This window comes from Microcaecilia unicolor, chromosome 9 (genome assembly GCF_901765095.1).
Source record: "Microcaecilia unicolor chromosome 9, aMicUni1.1, whole genome shotgun sequence".
Taxonomy (NCBI): Eukaryota; Metazoa; Chordata; class Amphibia; order Gymnophiona; family Siphonopidae; genus Microcaecilia; species Microcaecilia unicolor.
Window position 1 is genome coordinate 147,825,126 of NC_044039.1, and position 22,435 is coordinate 147,847,560.

Genomic DNA, 22,435 nt, shown 5'->3' on the forward strand with positions numbered 1-22,435 from the left:
ATATTACTATGTTATACTTAATTTCCTACTTTACATAACAAAATTCTGTGTTACCTATTACTATGTAAGCCGCATTGAACCTGCTTTTAGTGGGAAAGTGCGGGATACAAATGTAATAAATAAATAAATACTCTTTGTTTTCTATCTTTTAACCAGTTTTTAATCCACAATAGGACAGTACCTCCTATCCCATGACTCTCCAATGTCCTCTGGAGTCTTTCATGAGGTACTTTGTCAAACGGTAGCCATTTTTTGTTTCATTTCATGCTGTGAAGGACTGACAGTTAAACGGTGGATATTTCCTCCAGATGAAATAGCGAAACTGGGGATCCCTGCTGTCGTAGATTTGGCTAAGGTTCTTGGTTCCAGGAAATAATGGAAATTAATGGCTCTCCGACGTTATAGGGTCATCAGTTACCCTGTCGATGAAAAAAGCTAATTGACTATGTTTGGATTCCATTAACCTTTTTTCACATTATTAATGACATTTAAAAGTACTTTTTCAGTCCATTCTTGAGCATATATTAGGTGATAAGCTGTGACTTCATTTTTGCAGTAATTTGTGTAATTTTGGGGATCTCTACACACTCCATTTTTTGCTACAGTGTTTTTTCTCCCTTCTTGGGAGTTTTTTACACTGTGGTTGGTTTCAGTTGGGAAAGAGGAGCCTATGATGAGTTTGTTATAGGGTTTAGCCATTAATGAAGGCATCTTAAATATATAATTGTACACTTCTCAGGCTGCTAGCTTAATCAAATCTATTCTATGCTTGTTAATGAGCTAGTATGGTTTTACTCTACGTGCTACAATTACACCTTTTTAGTGTGGTAAAGGAGGAAAAGACCTCAGAAGCTCAGCCTGTGGAATTATTGATGTACCACAGTAGCTGGGCGAACCTCCTCATAGGTCCGAAAAACCTCCTGTGCTAGTTTAGCTTTTTTAAATAGATTTTATGAATATTTTTCAAACTTTTTGTTATTTTATGTGTTTCTCTTGGTGTTGTTTTTTAACAAGGAAAGGCACTTATCTGAGAACATTGCTGCTGTCACGGTGAGCTCATCAGAGCGCTTCCATTTCACTCTAGGCTTCTTCGGGAGCTACACCCATGTTTGTTTCTCCTCAGAAAGTCCTAAACCCAAAAGAGAGTCAGAGTAAAAGTCAGGATTTCATGGACTTGTTTTTTTTGCTAATGGTTTTTATTTTACCTTGTATGTGTGCCTTCGTTCTCATGCTTCCTTAATGACAGCTCTCTACACAATGGCCCCTATTTGTTTTTATAAATGATGCCCACAGCTCTGAGCCAATTGCATATTGTTTCCACCTGAAGGGTCATAAAGCCTGGGGTGTGATCCCTTAGTGTCTGCTCTCGAATTATAAAAATAGGATCCTGGTGCAGATCTGGTTATAACTTGTATTAATGATTTCCTTAGTCTCCATTGATTGGGAATCTTGGAATCAAATAGTGGACTTGAGTATAGGTAACAGAAGTAATTTCTTCTTTTTTTTTTCCTTATTTTCTTTTTAATGCTGTAGTTAATACTGTCATATGCTTAATGTTACCTTACTTTTCTGTACAAGAAGAAGATTTGTTTCTTGCTTGTTTAATTATTGAAATATTGATAAATAACTAAATAAATAATCTAAAATTGGGAATGTTTCTAGTAGGGGTGAGTATAAAGGGGGTTAAAGAATGCACCTTACAATAGAGCTTCTCAAACTGTGAATCAGAACCTCAAATGAGGTCACGACTTGCATGGGTGCTCCATAGGACATCATTATCCTGCACAACCCAGGGGTCGCTTGCTTCTTGTGGCCATGTGAATTGGGGTCATAGCCACAAAACATTGGTGAGCGCTGTTCTGACTTAAAGGATTGACTCAGTCTCTGTAGGCATGTTGTTTATGTGGCTATAGTGGTACTCTGCTAAGAAAAGGAGGGACTGTGTATTCCAATGTTGCTCCCCAATGATGATACATTCACAAATGTGTAGCTATTCTGTCAGTAAAAGATCTTCATTTTTATTCAGCCACAGTGCTATGAACTGCACTTTTTAGAGTGAGTGAAGTGAGTAGCATATGGTGGAAAGACCACCCACCAAAGGTAGGACATTGAAAGCTTTGTTTTCCCCCCTATTCCCTCATAACTTCAGAGCTGAAGGAAAAGCCCTGCTATCCTTTATCCATTCCGTGCCATGGCCGTTTTTATCCTTCTGAACCCTTCTCCCATCTGTTGTCCCCCAAGTATACCAAGGCTCTTTTAAAGAATAGATCACACTCCCAAACTTCAACATATCCTCCAAACAACAAACCTTTTTCACTTCCAAATAGCAAAACAATATACTGAACAGCATAATCATTCTTTAGATGACACCTCAAACAGAATACACACTCTTTACCTTTCTCTCATTCCCACATAGTAAACTATACTTTTATATTCCTCAATAGCAAAACAATATACTTTATAAAGATCAATCACAGCAGCAAAACCATACTTTAAAGATAACACATTTTCACCATACGCCCGCTGGTCCCCACTCCAATCATAGAAGAGGAAGAGGAGAGAGGATGTGAAGCCTTTCCAACAGATAGAATAGAATAATACATTCCTAAACTTTCTTACACTCCCGAATAGGAAAATATACTTCTACCAATTAATCACACTCACAATCAGGAAAATGATTTAATGCTCTATCATACTTTCAAATAGTAAAACAATATACTTTTAAACATTCTCACCCTCTAAGACGACAACATTGTATCCTTTTCCATCTCTATTGCACTTCTAAACAGCAAAACTATAAACTTTTTTCATTTCTTGTATTAATTTCCAATCATATAACAAGAACCAAAGAAATCAAAACCCCCAGTTCTATTTAATACAAACTACTGGAAAGTTCAGTACATCTTGGGAGGCTGGATCCAGGGCAATTTCTTCCCCTGCAGACATTCATTGTTGGCTCTCAGTAGTTATTTGCAGCTAGGCAGTTCTGGGCAGACTTAAGGCCTATCTTCCTGGACATACCCAAACTGTAAGCTACTTCAAAGCTCTATCATACTTCCAAATAAAAAACTTAATATACTTATAAACATTCTCACACTGCAAAGCAGCACCACCTTATATACTTTTATAACACTGTTACACTCACAAACATAAAGTCAATCATACACATTCTCCAACAGCAAAACTAATTTACTTTTTTTTAAAGCAGCATCACACTAGCCTCAACACCAAGAATACTTTTGCAAGTTAGATGGACCTCAGTTTTCACTTTGAGTAGGCTATCTCGGCATTGCCATGTGGCAACTGCTAGCTTAGCTTAGTAAACAAGGGGGGAAAGCCTTGCTTCATTAACAAAGGCCTGCTTGTGTAAATTGGAAAATTGTTTAAACTCCTTAATATCCACATTTTAGTTTAGCTAGCACCTCATAGACAGTAGTCTGAAAATCATCAAGGTTCACTTCATTTCTCTCAGTTTTTCATAATTCTCCCAGACCATCCTCAGTGAACACCAAAAACAAATACTTAAGTAATTCTATTTTTTTCCTCATCATTCACTACATATTTTCCTTCATCTCTGAGTCTTGGCATGCATTCTTTGGCCTCTGCATGTTTGATTATATTAAGTACTTTTTCTTCTATTTGCATCTTCACTGTCCTGATTATTTTAACAGCTTCTAGAGATATGCATTTGTTGGAGTACATTCAGTTCATTTAGGAGCCTTAAAAAATGTAGCAATATCAAATAAATGACACACATATAAACCTATAAATTAATATCTAAACAATCAATTTGCATTCATTAAAAAGTACATAAAAATATAAAATATTGAAGTGTGAAATAACTGAAAAAAAAAACAAAACTCAATACAAATGTCATAAAAAAAATTGGAAACATCCAAAAATGAACTGATGATTCTTTGGCCATGCAAATCTCTACCAGCATCAACCAGGAAGGAGTTGAACCTAGAATCTTTTGATCTATAATATACTTAGATGCATTATCCATTGCACATTGGTTATATTTATTTACTTTTATAACAAAAAGATTTGTTGCCCTTACAAGCTCTACTTTACATAATGCCTACTTTCACTGGCCTAGAATTGATTCTGGGTTGAATCCTAACCACTAGACCACCAGGGATTTATTTAGGAGTAGGATTAATAAAATATTGTTATACCGGTGGAAGAGCAGGTAAGTGCGCATACCGGTGGAAGAGAAGGTAAGTGCTAAATTATGTGATCTTAAATCATCGGGTTCATTGCCCTGAGTGTTAATCATTACGCTACGGAACAACTTCCATACTATAATGGTTAGTACTCACGGTATCGGGTTCATTGCCCTGAGTGTTAATCATTACGCTACGGAACAACTTCCATACTATAATGGTTAGTACTCACAGTATCGGGTTCATTGCCCTGAGTGTTAATCATTACGCTACGGAACAACTTCTATACTATAATGGTTAGTACTCACGGTATCGGGTTCATTGCCCTGAGTGTTAATCATTACGCTATGGAACAACTTCCATACTATAATGGTTAGTACTCACGGTATCGGGTTCATTGCCCTGAGTGTTAATCATTACGTTATGGAACAACTTCCATACTATAATGGTTAGTACTCACGGTATCGGGTTCATTGCCCTGAGTGTTAATCATTACGCTATGGAACAACTTCCATACTATAATGGTTAGTACTCACGGTATCGGGTTCATTGCCCTGAGTGTTAATCATTACGCTATGGAACAACTTCCATACTATAATGGTTAGTACTCACGGTATCGGGTTCATTGCCCTGAGTGTTAATCATTACGCTATGGAACAACTTCCATACTATAATGGTTAGTACTCACGGTATCGGGTTCATTGCCCTGACTGCTAACCAGGTTAGTACTCACGGCACTCGGCACTTAATCTGGAGTGGAATATTTACCACTCTGCTAACAAGGATTAATCAAAGCACCAGAATAATGGTGGAAGAGCAGAAGACTTCCAGTTCATCTTTTGCACTAGGAGCCGGGTAAGTGCTTGATTTAAATTTGATTTAAACACTTAACATTTAAAGTCTTATAATAACCTGCATGCTGGTTGAAGCCAGGTAAAGCACCAGATTTATTTATTTAAATATATCTTAAGCTGTGCACTGCTTCATTCATTTCTGAGGACTATTATTAGAAAAGTGTTTCTGTTCTTTAATTATGACCCAATTTTGTTAATGTTTTCATTTGCACACTTCAATGGACAAATGCTCTCTTGATTCATTTGGCTTAGTGCTGCCTCAGTAGAGAACTTACCAGGAGCTGAAATCAGGGAATGATTGCAGAAAGTCAAATGATTAGATTCAATGATATTAGGCATGATAACCATTATACTGCATAAAATATTGGTACTTTATTTAGAGTGGGGTATTTACCACTATAGTAATAAAGATTAATCAGAGTACCAGAATACTGGTACAGGATCAGCAGACTTCAAGTTCATCTCTTGCACTGGGAGCTGCTAAGAATATCCAGGTAAGTGTTGAAAAACAATTGAAATTGACCTCAGATAATTGTGCAATAATACATGCTTTGTATATGGAAATATAGTTGCATATTTTCCAGAGTATTGGTGTCTCCCGCTCTCTCTGTAGAGGGAAAAAGAGTATGGTTTACATTACATAAATACCATTTCAAGTATAGTTCTATAAACTAGGGGGTTTGCTAGTCTGAAATGTTCCCCTATATAGTACTTTGAGAGAACTCTGTATCTATTAATTCTACTAGGAAAATGAGAGTTTTAGATCAGGCTTGCTCCTGAGCAAGAAAAATAGAGGCTGAGCTTCAGCATTCACATTCACTGTGCAAGAGCTAGAGAAGAAAATATTTTTATGAATGCTCTCTTACTGGCTGCATACTGAAGATGGATGAGAATGCTCAGGTTGTGTTTTCTGTGCTTGGGACATCATCAGACAATTTCTGGCCCATTGCCTCATGTTGTCCTGAACATGGGAAATACAGCTTGAGCTTCATCATCCATGCTCATGATGTGGAAAATACAGGAGCAAATGTTTTTATTTTTGCATTCTCAAAAGCAGCATATTGAAGATGGATGAAAATGCTCAGGTTGTGTCTTCCTGCTTGTGACATCATCAGGCAATTTCTGGCCCATTGCCTCATGATGTGAGCAAGGAAAATGTCTGACTGAGCATTGGTATCAATGTTCACTGTGCTGACCTAAGTGAGCAGAAAGTTTTGTTTTTGTCCTTCCAGTGGCTGCTTATTGAAGATCGATGATAAAGTTCAGGTTGTGTTTTCCCTACTTGTAACATCATCAGGCAATTTCTGGCCCATTGCTTCATGATCTCATGAGTGGGGTAAATGCTGCTTGAGCTTTAGCATCCATGTCCTATCCATAGGAGCTAAGGGTGCAAATATTTTTTATTTTTACGCTTCCAGTGGCTTCATATTGAAGATAGATGTTAAAGTTCAGGTTGTGTTTTCCCTGCTTGTGACATCATCAGGCAATTTTTGGCCAATTGCTTCATGTTGTCCTGAGCACAGGAAATACAGCTTGAGCTTCATCATCCATGTTCATGATGCGGAAACTACAGGAGCAATTTTTGTTTTTGCCCTTCCAGTGGCTGCTTATTGAAGATCGATGATAAAGTTCAGGTTCTGTTTTCTCTACTTGTGACATCATCAGGCAACTTCTGGCCCATTGCCTCATGATCTCCTGAGTTGGGCAAATGCTGCTTGAGCTTTAGCATCCATGTCTTTTCCATAAGAGCTAAGGGTGCAAATATTTTTTATTATTGCGCTTGTAATGTCTTCATATTGAAGATAGATGTTAAAGTTCAGGTTGTGTTTTCCCTGCTTGTGACATCATCAGGCAATTTTTGGCCAATTGCTTCATGTTGTCCTGAGCACAGGAAATACAGCTTGAGCTTCATCATCCATGTTCATGATGCGGAAACTACAGGAGCAATTTTTGTTTTTGCCCTTCCAGTGGCTGCTTATTGAAGATCGATGATAAAGTTCAGGTTCTGTTTTCTCTACTTGTGACATCATCAGGCAACTTCTGGCCCATTGCCTCATGATCTCCTGAGTTGGGTAAATGCTGCTTGAGCTTTAGCATCCATGTCTTTTCCATAAGAGCTAAGGGTGCAAATATTTTTTATTATTGCGCTTGTAATGTCTTCATATTGAAGATAGATGTTAAAGTTCAGGTTGTGTTTTCCCTGCTTGTGACATCATCAGGCAATTTTTGGCCAATTGCTTCATGTTGTCCTGAGCACAGGAAATACAGCTTGAGCTTCATCATCCATGTTCATGATGCGGAAACTACAGGAGCAATTTTTGTTTTTGCCCTTCCAGTGGCTGCTTATTGAAGATCGATGATAAAGTTCAGGTTCTGTTTTCTCTACTTGTGACATCATCAGGCAACTTCTGGCCCATTGCCTCATGATCTCCTGAGTTGGGCAAATGCTGCTTGAGCTTTAGCATCCATGTCTTTTCCATAAGAGCTAAGGGTGCAAATATTTTTTATTATTGCGCTTGTAATGTCTTCATATTGAAGATAGATGATAAAAGTTCAGGTTGTGTTTTTCCTGCTTGTGACATCATCAAGCAATTTCTGGCCCATTGCTTCATGTTGTCCTGAGCACAGGAAATACAGCTTGAGCTTCATCTTCCATGTTCATGATGTGGAAACTACAGGAGCAATTTTTGTTTTTGCCCTTCCAGTGGCTGCACATTGAAGATAGATGATAAAGTTCAGATTGTGTTTTCCCTGCTTGTGACATCATCAGGCAACTTCTGGCCCATTGCTTCATGATCTCCTGAGTGGGGGATGTGCAGGTTGAGCTTTAGTATCCATGTTCATATTGCACCACTTTGATATAAATCACATTGATTTGGCTTAAATCACTATATTTTACACAACTGGAGCTGTATTTCGGCCCTGCTGGCCTCAATCCACCTCTAGAGTATGCATGTGTGAGTGCCTCTTTGTATGATTGAGTATGCATGTGTGTGCATGTGAGCACGCATCTGTGTGTGAAAGAGTGAAGGCACCTGCTTTTCCCACAGTGGTGTCTCTTTAGAGAAGGCACTTTCAGTACCACTGTTATCTTTTAGCCAAATAAGGCAAAGGAAGGAAAATAGGTGCCTCCAGGTGTGAATGTGTATGAATGCCAACAGACAAGGGAATGGACCTTGACGTGGTTCTGTTGCTCACATTTGAAGAAAATGTGCTAACGCATTCCCAATGTGTGTTCTGCAGCTGAGTTTAATGATAGGTTACAGATATCTAGATGTAGGTCTGCAGTTTCAGATTGGAGTTCTTTTAGAACTTGGGGGTAAATATCATCTGGTCTTGGTGATTTCTTACTCATGAAGCAGAAATGCAAAAGATTTGTCTAGGTAAAGTGTGGAAAGCAAGCCACTCATGGCTTATCCTGTGCTAGGCGGACTTAGGAGTGGGAGGAGGTGGACGGAAAAGAGAAGGACAAAAATTGAGCAGGGGAAAGGAAGGAGGTAAACACTCAGGTGGAGATAGACACAGTCAGTGGTGTGCTGGAGCCGGCTCGCAAGATCCGGTTGTTAAATTTTTTACCGACTTGCATACTGAGGGCGGGGCAGTGGGGGCGGTCCGCCCCGGGTGCACGCCGCTGGAAGGATGCAGAAAGCAGCCGCACGGGTGTCAGCTCCGCTGGTTCCCTGCTCCCTCTGCCCTGGAACAGGTTACTTCCTGTTCCAGGGCAGAGGGAGCAGGGAACCAGCGGAACGGACAGTCGTGCGGCTGCTCCCAGCAGGTAAGAATGCACCTGGGGGGGGGGGGGGGTGTTGATGCGCTGGGGGGGATGCTGTTGCACCTGGTTGGGGGAGGGGGAGTGTGTGCAGCAGCCATCCACCCCGGTTGGCAGCCGACCAAGGATCGCCACTGTAACAAACTAAAACATTTTCAATATAACATCTAAATCTGATTTTGGATGTTTTCAGATCAAGTGGTGAACATAGCAATTTTCAAACCAGAAAAACTACTATCTTTTTGTTTTGAACATGGCCATTTGCTAGATGTATTTTTGTTCTGTGCATCTATCTTTTTAGGCCATATTTGAAAAAAAAATGTTCAAGGGAAAAACGCACCAAAAACCTATTGTTCCCAACTGCACACCACTACAATAGCCCTTAAGGCTGCAAGTGTCAGCTATATTTGGATACAGTAGGTATTGGTGGGTTTTGGACGGCTCACACTTTCTACCACAAGAGTTAACAGAGTGTGATATGGGCCTGGGTTCCCTTCTCTACAGTGCACTGCACCAACCACTAGGCTACTCCAGCGACCTGCTTGCTGCTCTAATAGGTCTGGCCATAACATCTGAAGCTGTCATAGTAGCTGCTATGTACTGTTTCTTGCACATCATTAGCGGGTGGAAGGGGGTCAGTGACCACTGGGGGAGTATGGAGGGCTCATGCCTTAATCCCTCCAGTGGTAATTTAGGGCACCATTTTGTGACTTAGTTGTGATTGAAACAGGTCTAGACCAAGACATCTAACTTTTAGCCCTGGACATTTTTGTTTTGTTCCATTATGGCAGAAAAACATTCAAGGTTTGGAAACACCCAAATCCCGCCCCAACACGTTCCCTTGTGATTTGGACACACTACATATGAACTGCATAGAAAAGCATGTTAAAAATGTGCTTTGAAAATAGTGATTTGGATGTTTTGGCAAAAAAGTGTTCATCTGACGCTTTGTCTCGCTTTTTGGATGTTTTTCTGTTTCGAAAATGAGTCCCAATTTGACTCTGTTCTATTCACTTCCCAATATTGTAAGTCTCCATAGATATGAACACATCTGTTTCTACAATGAGATTTATACTCAATCATAGTTGTTGCACAAGTCTCTTTTCTGTGGTACTTCCACAAACAAACATATAACTCTTCAATAATTTTTTAAAATTGCACTGTGTCACCATTGTTCTTATCTTCATAGGGAGCTGATTCTACAACAGTGACCCTTCAGTCAAAAAGGAACCTTTACATATTTCTTCAAAATTCACTTTTCTGAAAGCTAGAACATTTAAAAGAGCAGATGTTGCATATCTCAGCAAGCAATTTGGCAAATATAGCTTTAAAACAGATGACAAATAATGTGCACTTTCATGTTTCAGTGCCTTATGGATCAAAAATAATATTTTAAACAAAATTCTCTCCTCAATTGGGAGCCAATGCAGATCATACAAAACAGGTGAAATACGCTGAAAACTACCACTGCACTGCATTCAGGGGCCCTTTTACTAAGCTGCAGTAAAAAGTGACCTGTGCTAGTGTGGGCACATGAAATTGGTACGTGCTGGCCATTTTTTTACTGCCACGGGTAAAAAGAACTTTTTTAATGGGGCAGTAAATGGCTGTGCACTAAAATTAAAAGTAGTGCATGGCTATTTACTGCCTGAGCCCTTACCGCCACCTATTTATTTGGTGGTAAGGGCCTAGTCGCTACTCGCATGGTAATCAGGCAGCATGCGGCATTGTGGCCATGCTGCCATTACCGCTGGGAACACCCTCTGTGGTAAAAAATAGAAAATTATTTTCTACTGTGGGAAGCAGCATGCTCCAGCTTTGGAATTACTGCCAGGCACCCGCGCTACCCCGGCGGCAGTGCCAATTTGGTGCGCACTACCCATGCATTAGCTCTATTGCTGCTTAGTAAAAGGGTCCCTCAGTAAAGATGGAGTGGTGGCCTAGGATGAAGACTTTTCTGCTGCCTGGAAGCCAGGAAGAGTGGCAAATGTTCAGAGGCAGGAACAGGTGAGAAATAGAAGGGGCCAGGATGGTGCTAGACAGAGTGGGGTAAGGGATAGAGAGAGTCAGAAGTCTGCTGGACAGGGAAAGGGGACAAAGTATACAAAAGAGGGTGCAGGGAGGGGTCATAGGGATACTAAGCAAGTATAGCAGAGTGGAGGACTAGCCTAGTGGTTAGTGCAGTGGACTGTGATTCTGGCAAACTGGGTTCAATTCCCACTGCAGCTCCTTGTAACTATGGGCAAGTCACTTAACCCTCCATTGCCCCAGGTACAAATAAGTACCTGTATATACTATATAAACCACTTTGAATGTAGTTGCAAAAAACACAGAAAGACAGTATATCAAGTCCCATTCCATTTTCATTAATGTTATAATGCCTTTGTATTGCTCCATGGTGCGACCGCACCTCGAATATTGTGTTCAATTCTGGTCGCCGCATCTCAAAAAAGATATAGTGGAATTAGAAAAGGTGCAGAGAAGGGCAACGAAAATGTTAAAGGGGATGGGACTACCCTATGAGGAAAGGCTAAAGCGGATAGGGCTCTTCAGCTTGGAGAAAAGGTGGCTGAGGGGAGATATGATAGAGGTCTATAAAATAAGGAGTGGAGTTGAACGGGTAGATGTGAAGCGTCTGTTCACGCTTTCCAAAAATACTAGGGAGCATGCAATGAAGCTACAATGTAGTAAATTTAAAACTAATTGGAGAAAATCTTTCTTCACTCAACGTTAATTAAACTCGAATTTGTTGCAAGAGAATGTGGTAAAGGCGGTTAGCTTAGCGGAGTTTAAAAAAGGTTTGGACGGCTTCCTAAAGGAAAAGTCCATAGACCGGTATTAAATGGACTTGTGGAAAATCCACTATTTCTTGGATAAGCAGTATAAAATGTTTTGTACATTTTTGGGATCTTGCTAGGTATTTGTGACCTGGATTGGCCACTTTTGGAAACAGGATGCTGGGCTCGATGGACCTTCGGTCTTTCCCAGTATAGCAATACTTATGTACTTATGAAAGGGAATATGAAAGGGAGAACTTAGAGGATGATTAGAGAGAGAGTCAATGAGGGGATGCGACCCTGCTAAGGTAGAGAGATATGTACGTCTCATGTGTTGCATTTTCCCAATAGGATATGTATTGTTGCTGTGCTACTGCCTTTTGATTGATAAAGTGCTTGTTGCTTGAGTTCTGAAGTTAGTTCTGCTATGGTATGGAAGGTTTCCTACACATATGCTGAATGGCTTGTTCCAGGTTTTGGCGTTATAGCATAATGCAGAGTCAGAGAGAATAAACACAAATTGTTGTCAGGTAAAAAAGTGTATCAGGCTGTAGATGGAAAAACCAGGTGGACACGGAAGTCTAAGAAATCAATGTTTTATTTAAGACCTAGCATGGCTTGCATCAGGGGTCTGTCACACAAACACAATATCATACACATAAGAATTAAAAACATAAAGAATAAAATGTAATAAAAATAAATAATAGACATATAAATACAAATCAGAAGAAAAACATCAGACTGGAGAATCTTTCTCATCAATAGCAATACTACTAACACTACTACTACTTATTTCTATAGAGCTACTAGACATACGCAGCACTGTACACTAAATATGTAAGAGACAGCCTCTGCTCAATAGAGCTTACAATCTAATCAAGACAGACAAACAGGACAAATAAGAGACAAGGAAATTACTTGAGGTGGGACTGGTAAAACAGGCATGGATACTGAACAAGGGAATAGGTGTTAGAAGAATAATGTAAAGGATTAATATAGTATAAAAAAATAAATCATATAACATATAGATTACATCAAATTGCATCCCAGAGAAAGCCTTTTGGTCTCTTAGGAGTCTTTTTACTGAAGGATTGGCGTGCAGCAACGAGCTTGCTCTGTGCCAATCTGGCACTACTGCAGGAGCTCAGCGGTAGTTACCATCCCCAGTGTGTGCCATTTCCAGTGCTACAGGAATTTTTTAAGATTTTTGTAGTGCTGGAACTGAACCAGCGGAAATCGGGCAGCAACGTGCAACTTTTATGTACTTTGGGGTTTAATGCTGGGATAAAAGATAGGAGGGGCATGGATGGCAACACCACTCATGCATATAACAGAATAAAATAAATTTCATGTGTCTCTGCTGCATTTCGGCATCCCATGCCAGTTCTATGGCTAATATAACTGTGGGCACATAAATGAAAGATGTGCCGATGCCAGATTACACTAGTATTCTATAATTCAGGGGTCCTCAACCCAGTGCTCGGGATACACATTAGCCAGTCAGGTTTTCATGATATCCAAAATGAATACGCATGAGATACATTTGCATGCACTGCCTCCATTATATGCAGATTTGTCTCATGTATATTCATTGTGGACATCATGAAAACCGGACTTGTCCACTGTGTTGCGAGGACTGAATTGAGAAACCCTGCTATAATGGGGTCTTTTCTTCTAGTTCAAGTATGTTTATTCAAAGTTCATCCATTTATCTAAAACACAAACAAGAAAACAAAATCCTAATCTATGTGTCAAAGTGCTAAAAGACATTACATCTAGTTACTTGTCTCTGCTATGTATTGATCTAAAAATTTCCCACATACGATAATACTTTTTGCTAGAAATGTGCTTTTCAGCTGCAGCCCTTTATACTTGCGATATAGACAAACCTGTATTCTACCAGTGACTGACCATGACAGCAAGAGCATCCTTTTTTTTGGAAATCTTTTTGATTACAACCAGTAGAAAAGTAACCACAATGACTCTGAGGAAGTCATTTAGTGATGCCTTTTCTTTTGGCGAACATATTGTCAATCCTTAGGACCTCCAGGTTATCGATGCATATGTAAGAGTCTCTTGCAATTATAACACTCTAATGCCAGATGTCTGCCCAATATGTTTGCAACAATGCACAAGAAAGAGGCATGTGCATTAGAGTACCAGTTTTCAACTTACAATGCCAGCCTCAATTACTGCAGTGCTTGCAATCTTGTACTTTTTGTATGGAATTCACTAGGTCTTATGTATCAAAATCTGCTGAAGCATAGCAGAAGTTGATGTATGTAAATTCATATACCAGGTTTTACTCCACATTTGGGAATGGGTCATCAGGGGCGGCCCTAGGCAATCTGCCATCTGAGGCAAGGATGAGATGGTGCCCTGGGGCCCCCGCCCAACATCACTCCTTTCACACTCTCTCTCTCCCAACTCCCTCTCATCCCCCTGCTGCAGTCTAGCATCTCCCCCCTCCTTCCTCAACCCCCTTCCCTGACTGTACCTTCTATTTTGTTTTTCCAAAAGGCAGCAGCAGCAGCAATTCCCTACCAGCTTCTTCTCTGTACTGCAGCCTGCCTCTCTGATATAACTTCCTGTTTCCTCAAAGGCAGGCCACAGTACAGAGAAGAAGTTGGTGCCAGCGACAGGGCAGCGTATGGGAATCACTGCCACCGCCACAGACCTTTACAGACCAAAATAGAAGGTAGACTTGGGGAAGGGGGAGAAGCTGGACTATGGCTGGTATGGGAGGTGGAAAGGAGCGAGATGCTGCCCGAGGCTCTCACCTCAGTTGACCTAATGGTTGGGCCGCCACTGTTGGTCATGCTCTAGTTGACCTCCCCATACTTTAGGTGTACCACTGGACTAGATGCTTGTTTCTAGGCAATATATTATCAAATCCCAGTTTTCTTAGAACCTCTTTCAAAGCCCATTTGTCATCTAAGTCTGCTATGTTGCAATATATGAGTAAGTTCTATCCATCTGAAATGTTGATGCACTGGTAACCTATAGTCTCTTTCGAGAGAATCTAAAGATTTTAGTTGTGCATTATTGCAAAGCTATCCCACCATCCAATAATTATGCTGTTGCCACAATTTCCAAGTAACTGACCAACTATTAATCTTAATAGAGTCCTTTTACCATAATGGTACTTTCTGCGAGTATCTATCAGAGGGGTCAAAATTAGCAGTGAGTACATGGTAAGACTATAATGTGGCTGCCATTATCACACGAGTTTTCAATTACTTTGAGGGGGACATCCCAATTAAATGTGGCAGTGACATGGGAGTAGTTTGACTGTTTCATTTGGGGGGGGGGGCAAAGGGTGTGGCTTGGAACATTTGCATATTGTCATGGTCGTCATCGACGACGTCCGTACCGTCAGTGCTCTGTTCCTCCTTCAAAACCTTTTAAATTACCTGCAGTTCCAGTCAGTGACCTGTGGGGTTGCTGTAGAGTGGTGGCCAAGCTGGTGATGTCATCAGCACTGAGCACTTCTTAAGTTGTCTTCTGAGAGTGGTCAGTGTTCTGGCAATTACCTGTGACTGCTAGTTCCAATCTCTGTTTTCTTTATGAGGCAGTAGCCTGAAGCTTTGCTACAGCTTTTCCTTATGCTTAGGGTTACCATACGTCCGGATTTCCCCGGACATGTCCTCTTTTTGAGGGCATGTCCGGGGCGTCCGGCGGATTTTGCCCCCGCCCACGTTTGTCCGGATTTCTGGACAAACGTGGGCGCGGGTGCGGGCAGGCGCGTGCGTGCAGTGGGCGTGTGGGCGGGCGATCGGCGCGTGGTCTCCCGTCCCCTCCCCTCCCCTTCCTTACCATGTTCCCTGGTGGTCTAGTGACGTCTTCGGGGCAGGAAAGAGCCCCCTCTTTCCTGCCCGGAGCGCTGCCTCCCCTGTCTATCATCCTTCTCGGTCTGGCTGGGGATTCAAAATGGCCGCCGAGAGTTGAACTCTCGCGAGGCCGCTTCAACTCTCGGTGGCCATTTTGAATCCCCAGCCATACCGAGGAGGATGCAGCAGGCAAGGGCAGGCAGCGCTCCGGGCAGGAAAGAGGGGGCTCTTTCCTGCCCCGAAGAGAAGACGCTACTAGACCACCAGGGCTAGACAGTAAGTGAGGGGGGGGGTATGTGATGGGGGGGAGGGGACTATGTGACGGGGGGGGGAATAGGGGCGGAACCCGGACCTGAAGGGGGCGTGGCAGGGGCGGGGCATGAGGCGGGGCGGGGGCGGGGTAGGGGGGGCGTGACGTGTCCTCTTTTTCAGAGGACACAAAATGGTAACCCTACTTATGCTGTGTTCCTGTGGAGATCTGTTTCCAAGCCAGGGAGTCCTGAGGAGTTAAAGCTTGGCCTACAGATTTCCTTGTGCTGTGGTCCTGTGAAGCCTACTTTCAAGCTTGAAAGCAATGGAAGTAAAACCCGGCTGGCTCAATTACTTCCATTGAAAGCAATGGAAGTAAAACCCGGCTGGCTCAATCCATCCTCCTTTTTCTGGAGCCATATGGTAACCCTACACTGGGTACACTAGGAGCCATATATACTCAAATATTACATAATACGTTCGACCACACCCACAATTTCTTCCTAAACTGGCGTCTGCATTTTATTTAAATCAATCCATAATACTTCCAGTATTCTGTCCACTTGCTCTTACTGATGCTAACAAATGTCGATTGCATACTTTAGATTGTGCGCGAGCACTTACCATTTAACTCGCAGAATTTGCCCAGACCGACCATCTCAGTTATTTTTTTCTCTACAGGAGCGGCTTCTGCCTCAACCATTCACAAAACGTACTTTGTCGCAATGGATAGCGGCGTACAGCTTTTTTTCTACTATGAAAATGCAAATTCCTTTTGACATGGCTCATCATCTTCGGAGTCGGATTATGGCTAGTACAAAAGCGCATCTTCAGAGAGCTTCCCCCATAGAAGAGTTACAAAACAGTCACATGTGTATTCTTGCATACTTTTACAGAGCACTAACTGCATCAATGCAGCTTCGTCGTCAAATCCACTCCAAGGACCTAACCTAAGTTCTTGATCGTCGACTCCAATTCGGACATGCTGCGCTCTCCTCTGACGCAACTTCCTGTTTTCCGGCAAGGAGGCGGGATGTAGAGTTACAGTAGAGGGAGAGAACTTGTGTGATGTGTGGTAGTGTTACTAGTGTATCTACTACTTATCATAGGGAACGGGGCACCGGAGAAGGAAAGCTGTGAGATTATTAGTGGGCGAGCTCAGGTATGAGTTTGATGGTGATGGGGGTTGTTGGTGTTTGAGGAAAAGGTGCCGTTTCGCGGACAAGGAGGAAAGTGGAAGAGATGACATTTTATCATGTAGAGGAAAGGCCGATCCCCGAATGAATGCGCGTGAGGAGACCTGCCCTCCTATCCCCGAATGCGCGTGAGGAGGAGACCTGCCCCCCGATCCCCGAGTGCGTGTGAGTACAGTCGAATGCGTGTGACTTGGTATCTTTGCAGGAGTCCAGGTTTCTAAATGCCTGATAAGCTTTAGCTTTTTAGTAATCCAGGGCAAGGTGAAAAGAAAGCCCCATTGCATAGGAGCCAACTTTTTAAAAATGCTTAGGGGGTGCTAAACCTAATGGAAATTATCCCATCCCTGGACATAGTCACGGAGGTTGCTCAATATTGGGGGTGCACAAGCACCCACAGAACGGTTTCCTGTTTCCCACTGTACATTTGCAGATAGTTCTGGAGCAGCGTGAAATTATTTTTTTATTTTTCAGGTTTTTTGACTTCGACTAGCACTTAAAAGAAAAAATAAATTGACACCACCAGCCTATCTACTCTTTTTTTGTCTCTCTTAAAAAAGGCCAAGTAGTCTACACTTTATTATATCCTGTTGGTGTAAATCAGGTGGTTCTCAAACCGAAAGTACCAGACAACCAAGTTTTCAAGATATCTGCAATTAAAGTACATAAAAAAAATATACATGTAACAGAGGCAGCGTATGCTAATATTTATTTTATGCACTAGTAAAAAAGACCCGTTTCTCAAACAAATGAAACGGGTGTTAGCAAGGTTATCATGTAAATGGCGATTATGTTTTTAAGGGAACCGTTAGGAGAGTGAGAGTTCGCACTGGCAGTAAAAGTTTGAAGCCTGGGACTGTAGCTAAGAGCAGGAAGGGACCATGCTGACACCATCAAAGCATTGCTCTCAGTATCTCTATTATCAGAACAGCTCTGTTAAACCTATTATCTTCCCCTCCCCTTTGCTTGTTCAATTTCAGAAACCGAAACCTACTTTCCCTCCCCTTTCCTTTAACCCTTGAGGCTGGCTGACGTCAGCCTGTTAAAGATGTTACGAACCCAGGCAGCCAGATGGAGGTGCAAATTATTATATAGGATATTCATTGCAGATATCTTGAAAAACCAGACTGGCTGGTGCTCTCCCAGAAGTTTTGTGAAACACTGGTATAAATAATTCACATGGATAATTCTGGAAAATTGTCTCAGATGGAGTCACCTAGAAATATGCATTGTTGTGTTAGCACATTACATAAGCAGACAGCTCTACATCTTCTTAGAACATAAGAGTAGCCATACTGGGTCAGACCAATGGTCCATCTAGCCTAGTATCTTGTTTTCCAAACAGTGGCCAAGCCAGGTCACAAGTACCTGGCAGAAACCCAAATCGTGGCAACACTCCATACTACAAATCCCAGGGCAAGCAGTTGCTGCCCATGTCAGTCTCAATAGCAGACTATGGAATTTTCCTCCAGGAATTTGTCCAGACCTTTTTTTAAACCCAGATACACTAACCGCTGTTACCACCTCCTCTGGCAAACAGTTCCAGAGCTTACCTATTCGTTGAGTGAAAAAATATTTCCTCCTATTTATTTTAAAAGTATTTCCATGTAACTTCCTCGAGTGTCCCCTAGTCTTTGTACTTTTGGAACAAGTAAAAATCAATTCCTCAGCAACCCTCCAGACTGGTCAAGACGCTTGGGTTATGCACTCCTACCAGCAAAGAGAGACTGAGAAACACTGAACTTTGAACACTGCATATGTAACCTGTGCAGAACCCCAACTAGTCAGTATTTCTCAGTCTCCAGCAGAGGGTAGATGTGCAGCCTGTGCAGTCTGACTAGTCCGGTAGGCCTGGGGGTTTGTCTTGGTAGGCCTTTGGTTATAATAGAAATTTAAAAAAAAGACAAAACAATCCTGTACTGGTTCTCTGTGTGTGGGTCCGGTGGGGCTCGCATTTTTTCCTTTGGGGTGACACACCTGGTTGGCCGGGTCCCTCCCCTTGTGCTGCTCTCTCCGATTTAGACAGCCTTGTAGCGCGGCTCCTCTGTCAGGGCGGGAGCCTTGAGTGCCTCTTCAGTCAGCAGCAACCAGGCTCCAGTGTGCTTGTTTCTTTAAAAAAAAAAAAAGCAGTTCTTTCTGGCTGCAGTGCCTTCTTTGTTGTGCTGTCCGGAGGAACAGGTGCCTTCTGTTAGGAGAGAGTTTGCTGGGGCTGTTAGCTGGGGCACAGGATTGGTCCTTGTCTTGCTCCCTCCTGCCGCGCTAATGGCCGCAGCCAAGCTCCTTCGCTGTCACGCAGAGGTATAGAGGCGCCGGGAACTCCTTGTCGGCTCTGCGGGGAGCCAAAACAATCGTCGGCTGCGCCTCCGGAGCTAATCGCGAAGGTTCCTTCGGCGTCTACTTCGGGTGCTGGCTGGACCCTCCGGGGGGGGGGGGGGGGTCAGTCGAGTAGTGTCTAAAAGGCCTTGGCTGGACTGAGTAGATGAGGGGGAGTGTTACTCTCCAGGCACTTCGGATGGTGTCCTCAGAGAGCTTGGGGAGGATGACCCTTTGGACTCTGCTGCAGAGCAGGACAGTGCGGTTCCAGGGGAGGATCTTTCGGTGGTCCGCGTCTTTCATAGTGTTATGACTCGGGATGTGTGAGCCCTTGTGCCCCGACTGAGCACGGCTAAGATGGAGTGACACCGCACTTGGTCAGGCAGCCTGACAACCCCTAGCTTCACCTGCACTTAGCCACTGCCCCCCAGGAGTTGAGCCCCTGGGTTCGAGTGGCTGGCAGGACTTCCGGAACCAGCGGGGTTGCACGACCACTGACCAGACAGGTGGGCAAACAAACACAGTCCAGAGCCCATAAATGGCAGAGCAAAGAATAGTCAGTAAAAACAGTCCAAGGTCAAGGCAGGCAGCAACACAACGCGTGGTCAGTAAGCAATCCAAGGTCAGGAATACAGGAAACCACTGGAACAGATGAAGCCGAAGCATGGAAGGACTGGAAACAGGGCTTTAAATAGTGCAGGGATTAGGCTCAACCATGTGCAGCTGTTCAAAGATGGCTGCCCCCATCAGCAGAGTAGCACAACGCCCAAATATGAGCTTCCTTCCTGTTCTCGTAAACAAGATGGCTGCTGTCCTTGCTCCAAGCCGGATGACGGCTGCTGGACTAGGAAACCGAAACATGGCTGATTCCCCTGAGTCAACCAAGATGGCCGTGCTCTTGATCCAAGCTAGATGACGGCTGCCAGACTTAGGAAACAGAAACTGAAACAGACCTTCCTAAGCCTGATCCTCAGCCCTTTCTGAGGAACCCGTGGCCCGAGTCAGTCTGGAGGAGCGCCGAACAGGTGAGGAGCGTGACACATAGGGAGGAGCAATCGGAGCTTATTGATCAAGTGGTCTCTACTCTCAAGTTTGAGCCTGCCGAAGCTCCCGCGGGGGAGGTAAAGCAGGTTGACCCTTTAGTTAAGGGCATTAGACGTACGGCACAATCCTTCCCTATGAATAAGGATATCAGAGAGATGGTTTCCCAGGAGTGGTTGTCCCCTGACTCTCCTTGTAAGGTGGCTCAGGCAGTGGCCAGGCTCTATCCTTTACCCCAGGAGGATAGGGATTCTCTCAAGGCCCCCACAGTGGATGCAGTGGTCACGGCGGTCACTAAAGCTACGGCTATTCCCGTAGATGGTGGAGTGGTTCTCTGTGACCCCCAGGATAGAAAGTTGGAAGCGTTTCTAAAGCGTAGTTTTGATTTATCGGCGCTGGCATTGCAGACGTCAGTGTGTGGGGGATCGGTGGCTCGAGCATGTTTTCGTTGGCCCAAGAAGTTTCTGGATGACTCGGCAGTGGACAGGGCTTCTTGGATTCAGGATTTAGCTAAATTAGAGATGGGCTGTTCCTTTTTATCGGATGCTCTCTACGACTTGCTGCGGGCTTCATCTAAGAATATGGCCCTAGTCGTGGCAGCACATCAGGTGCTTTGTTTACAAGTTTGGGTCGCAGATGTGGCCTCTAAGTCTAAGTGTGTTTGCTTCCCTTTAAAGGTTGTATGCTTTTTGGCGAGGATTTGGATAAATTGGTTCGCAGTCTTAGGGATGCAAAGGCTCCTCAGCTCCTAGAGGTTTGTAGCAAAGCGGGTGCGCGAGGGGTTTCGGCGCATGGCCGTTTTTGGGAAGCCCGTCAGGGCTCCTAGAGGTAATTTTTTTTAGTGCACTCAGTCCTTTCGAGGGGGTCGCCGTGGAGGGCGCAATTCCTCCTCGGGGGGTACAGGTTCGGTGTGCAACCCTCAATGAAGGCGTGGGGGTCCAGCCTCTGCTGCGTGTAGGCACTCGGCTGGGACAGTTTTACCAGAGGTGGGCCCAGATCACGTCAGACCAGTGGGTTCTCGAAGTGGTGCGTGACGGGTATGCGCTGGAGTTTGAGTGTCCGCTTCCCGAGTTTTTTCTGGAGTCCCCGTGTCGTTCCTGTCTCAAGGCAGTGGTGGTTCGGGACACTTTGAGGCGTCTCGTGGACCAGGGGGCGGTGGTTCCTGTCCCTCTCGGTCAACGGGGAACAGGATGTTATTCAATCTATTTTGTGGTGCCCAAAAAGGAGGGTTCCTTTCGGTCCATTTTAGACCTCAAGAGGGTCAATATGGCTCTAAAGGTTCCCTCGTTTTGAATGGAAATGTTGCGATCAGTCATTGTGGTCCAGAGTAGAGAGTTCCTCACTTCATTGGATTTGACAGAAGCTTACCTGCACATTCCTATCTGAGCAGATCATCAGTGCTTTCTTCGGTTTGTCGTCTTAGGGAAGCATTTTCAGTTCTGTGCACTGCCTTTCGGCCTTGCGACAGCTCCCCGTACTTTTTCCAAGGTTATGGTGGTGGTAGCTGCAGTGTTGCAGAAGCAGGGCAACTTAGTGCATCCCTACCTCGACGATTGGTTGATGCAGGCCAAGTTGCGGACGGAGGGTCAAGTCTGCAACCGCTCAAGTGGTGATTTTCTTGGAGTCTCTTGGTTGGGTGGTGAATTCGGTCAAGAGTCATCTGATTCCGTCGCAGTCTCTGGAATATCTAGGAGTTCTTTTCAATACGGCACAAGGTCGTGTCTTTCTGCCTCCTGTCAGGATCTCCAAGCTGCAGGGGCAGATTTGGCACCTTCTTTCACAGAGGGAGCCGTTGGCCTGTGCCTACCTTCAGGTACTGGGATTGATGGCGGCGTCTATAGAGGTAATTCCTTGGGCCAGAGCACACATGCGGCAGTTGCAGTTGGCTCTTCTAAGTCGATGGTCTCCGCAAACGCAGGAGTTGGAGATTCAGTTACCTCTGACTGAAGCCTCCCATCACAGCCTGCAGTTGTGGCTCCACACTCCAAATCTGGAGAAGGGCATGCCTCTGGAATCCCCGGCATGGATAGTTCTCACCACGGATGCCAGTCTATTAGGATGAAGGGGGCTCATTGTCTCGGTCAGGTAGCCCAGGGCCGGTGGTCCATCAATCATCTGGAAACATGGGCAATCCGTCTGGTGCTTCAGTCCTTTTGGCACATTCTCGTCGGCAGGGCAGTCGGTGCACTCCGACAATGCCACGGCCGTAGCTTATGTCAATCGGCAAGGAGGCACGCAGAGCT

General features: G+C 43.7%; 1 protein-coding gene across 5 annotated transcripts in view; it reads left to right on the forward strand.

Moving 5' to 3' along the window:
* The first annotated feature begins 16,689 nt into the window (after positions 1–16,689).
* The window catches only part of RMDN3 (regulator of microtubule dynamics 3), a 122,813-nt gene continuing 117,067 nt past the window's right edge, over positions 16,690–22,435 (forward strand). For 2 of the 5 annotated variants that reach the window (XM_030214727.1, XM_030214726.1), the window contains exon 1: positions 16,690–17,006. The gene's annotated coding sequence lies outside the window, so the exon portion shown is untranslated. The remainder of the gene's footprint in view (positions 17,007–22,435) is intronic. The other 3 variants (XM_030214729.1, XM_030214730.1, XM_030214728.1) reach the window with 2 other exon arrangements.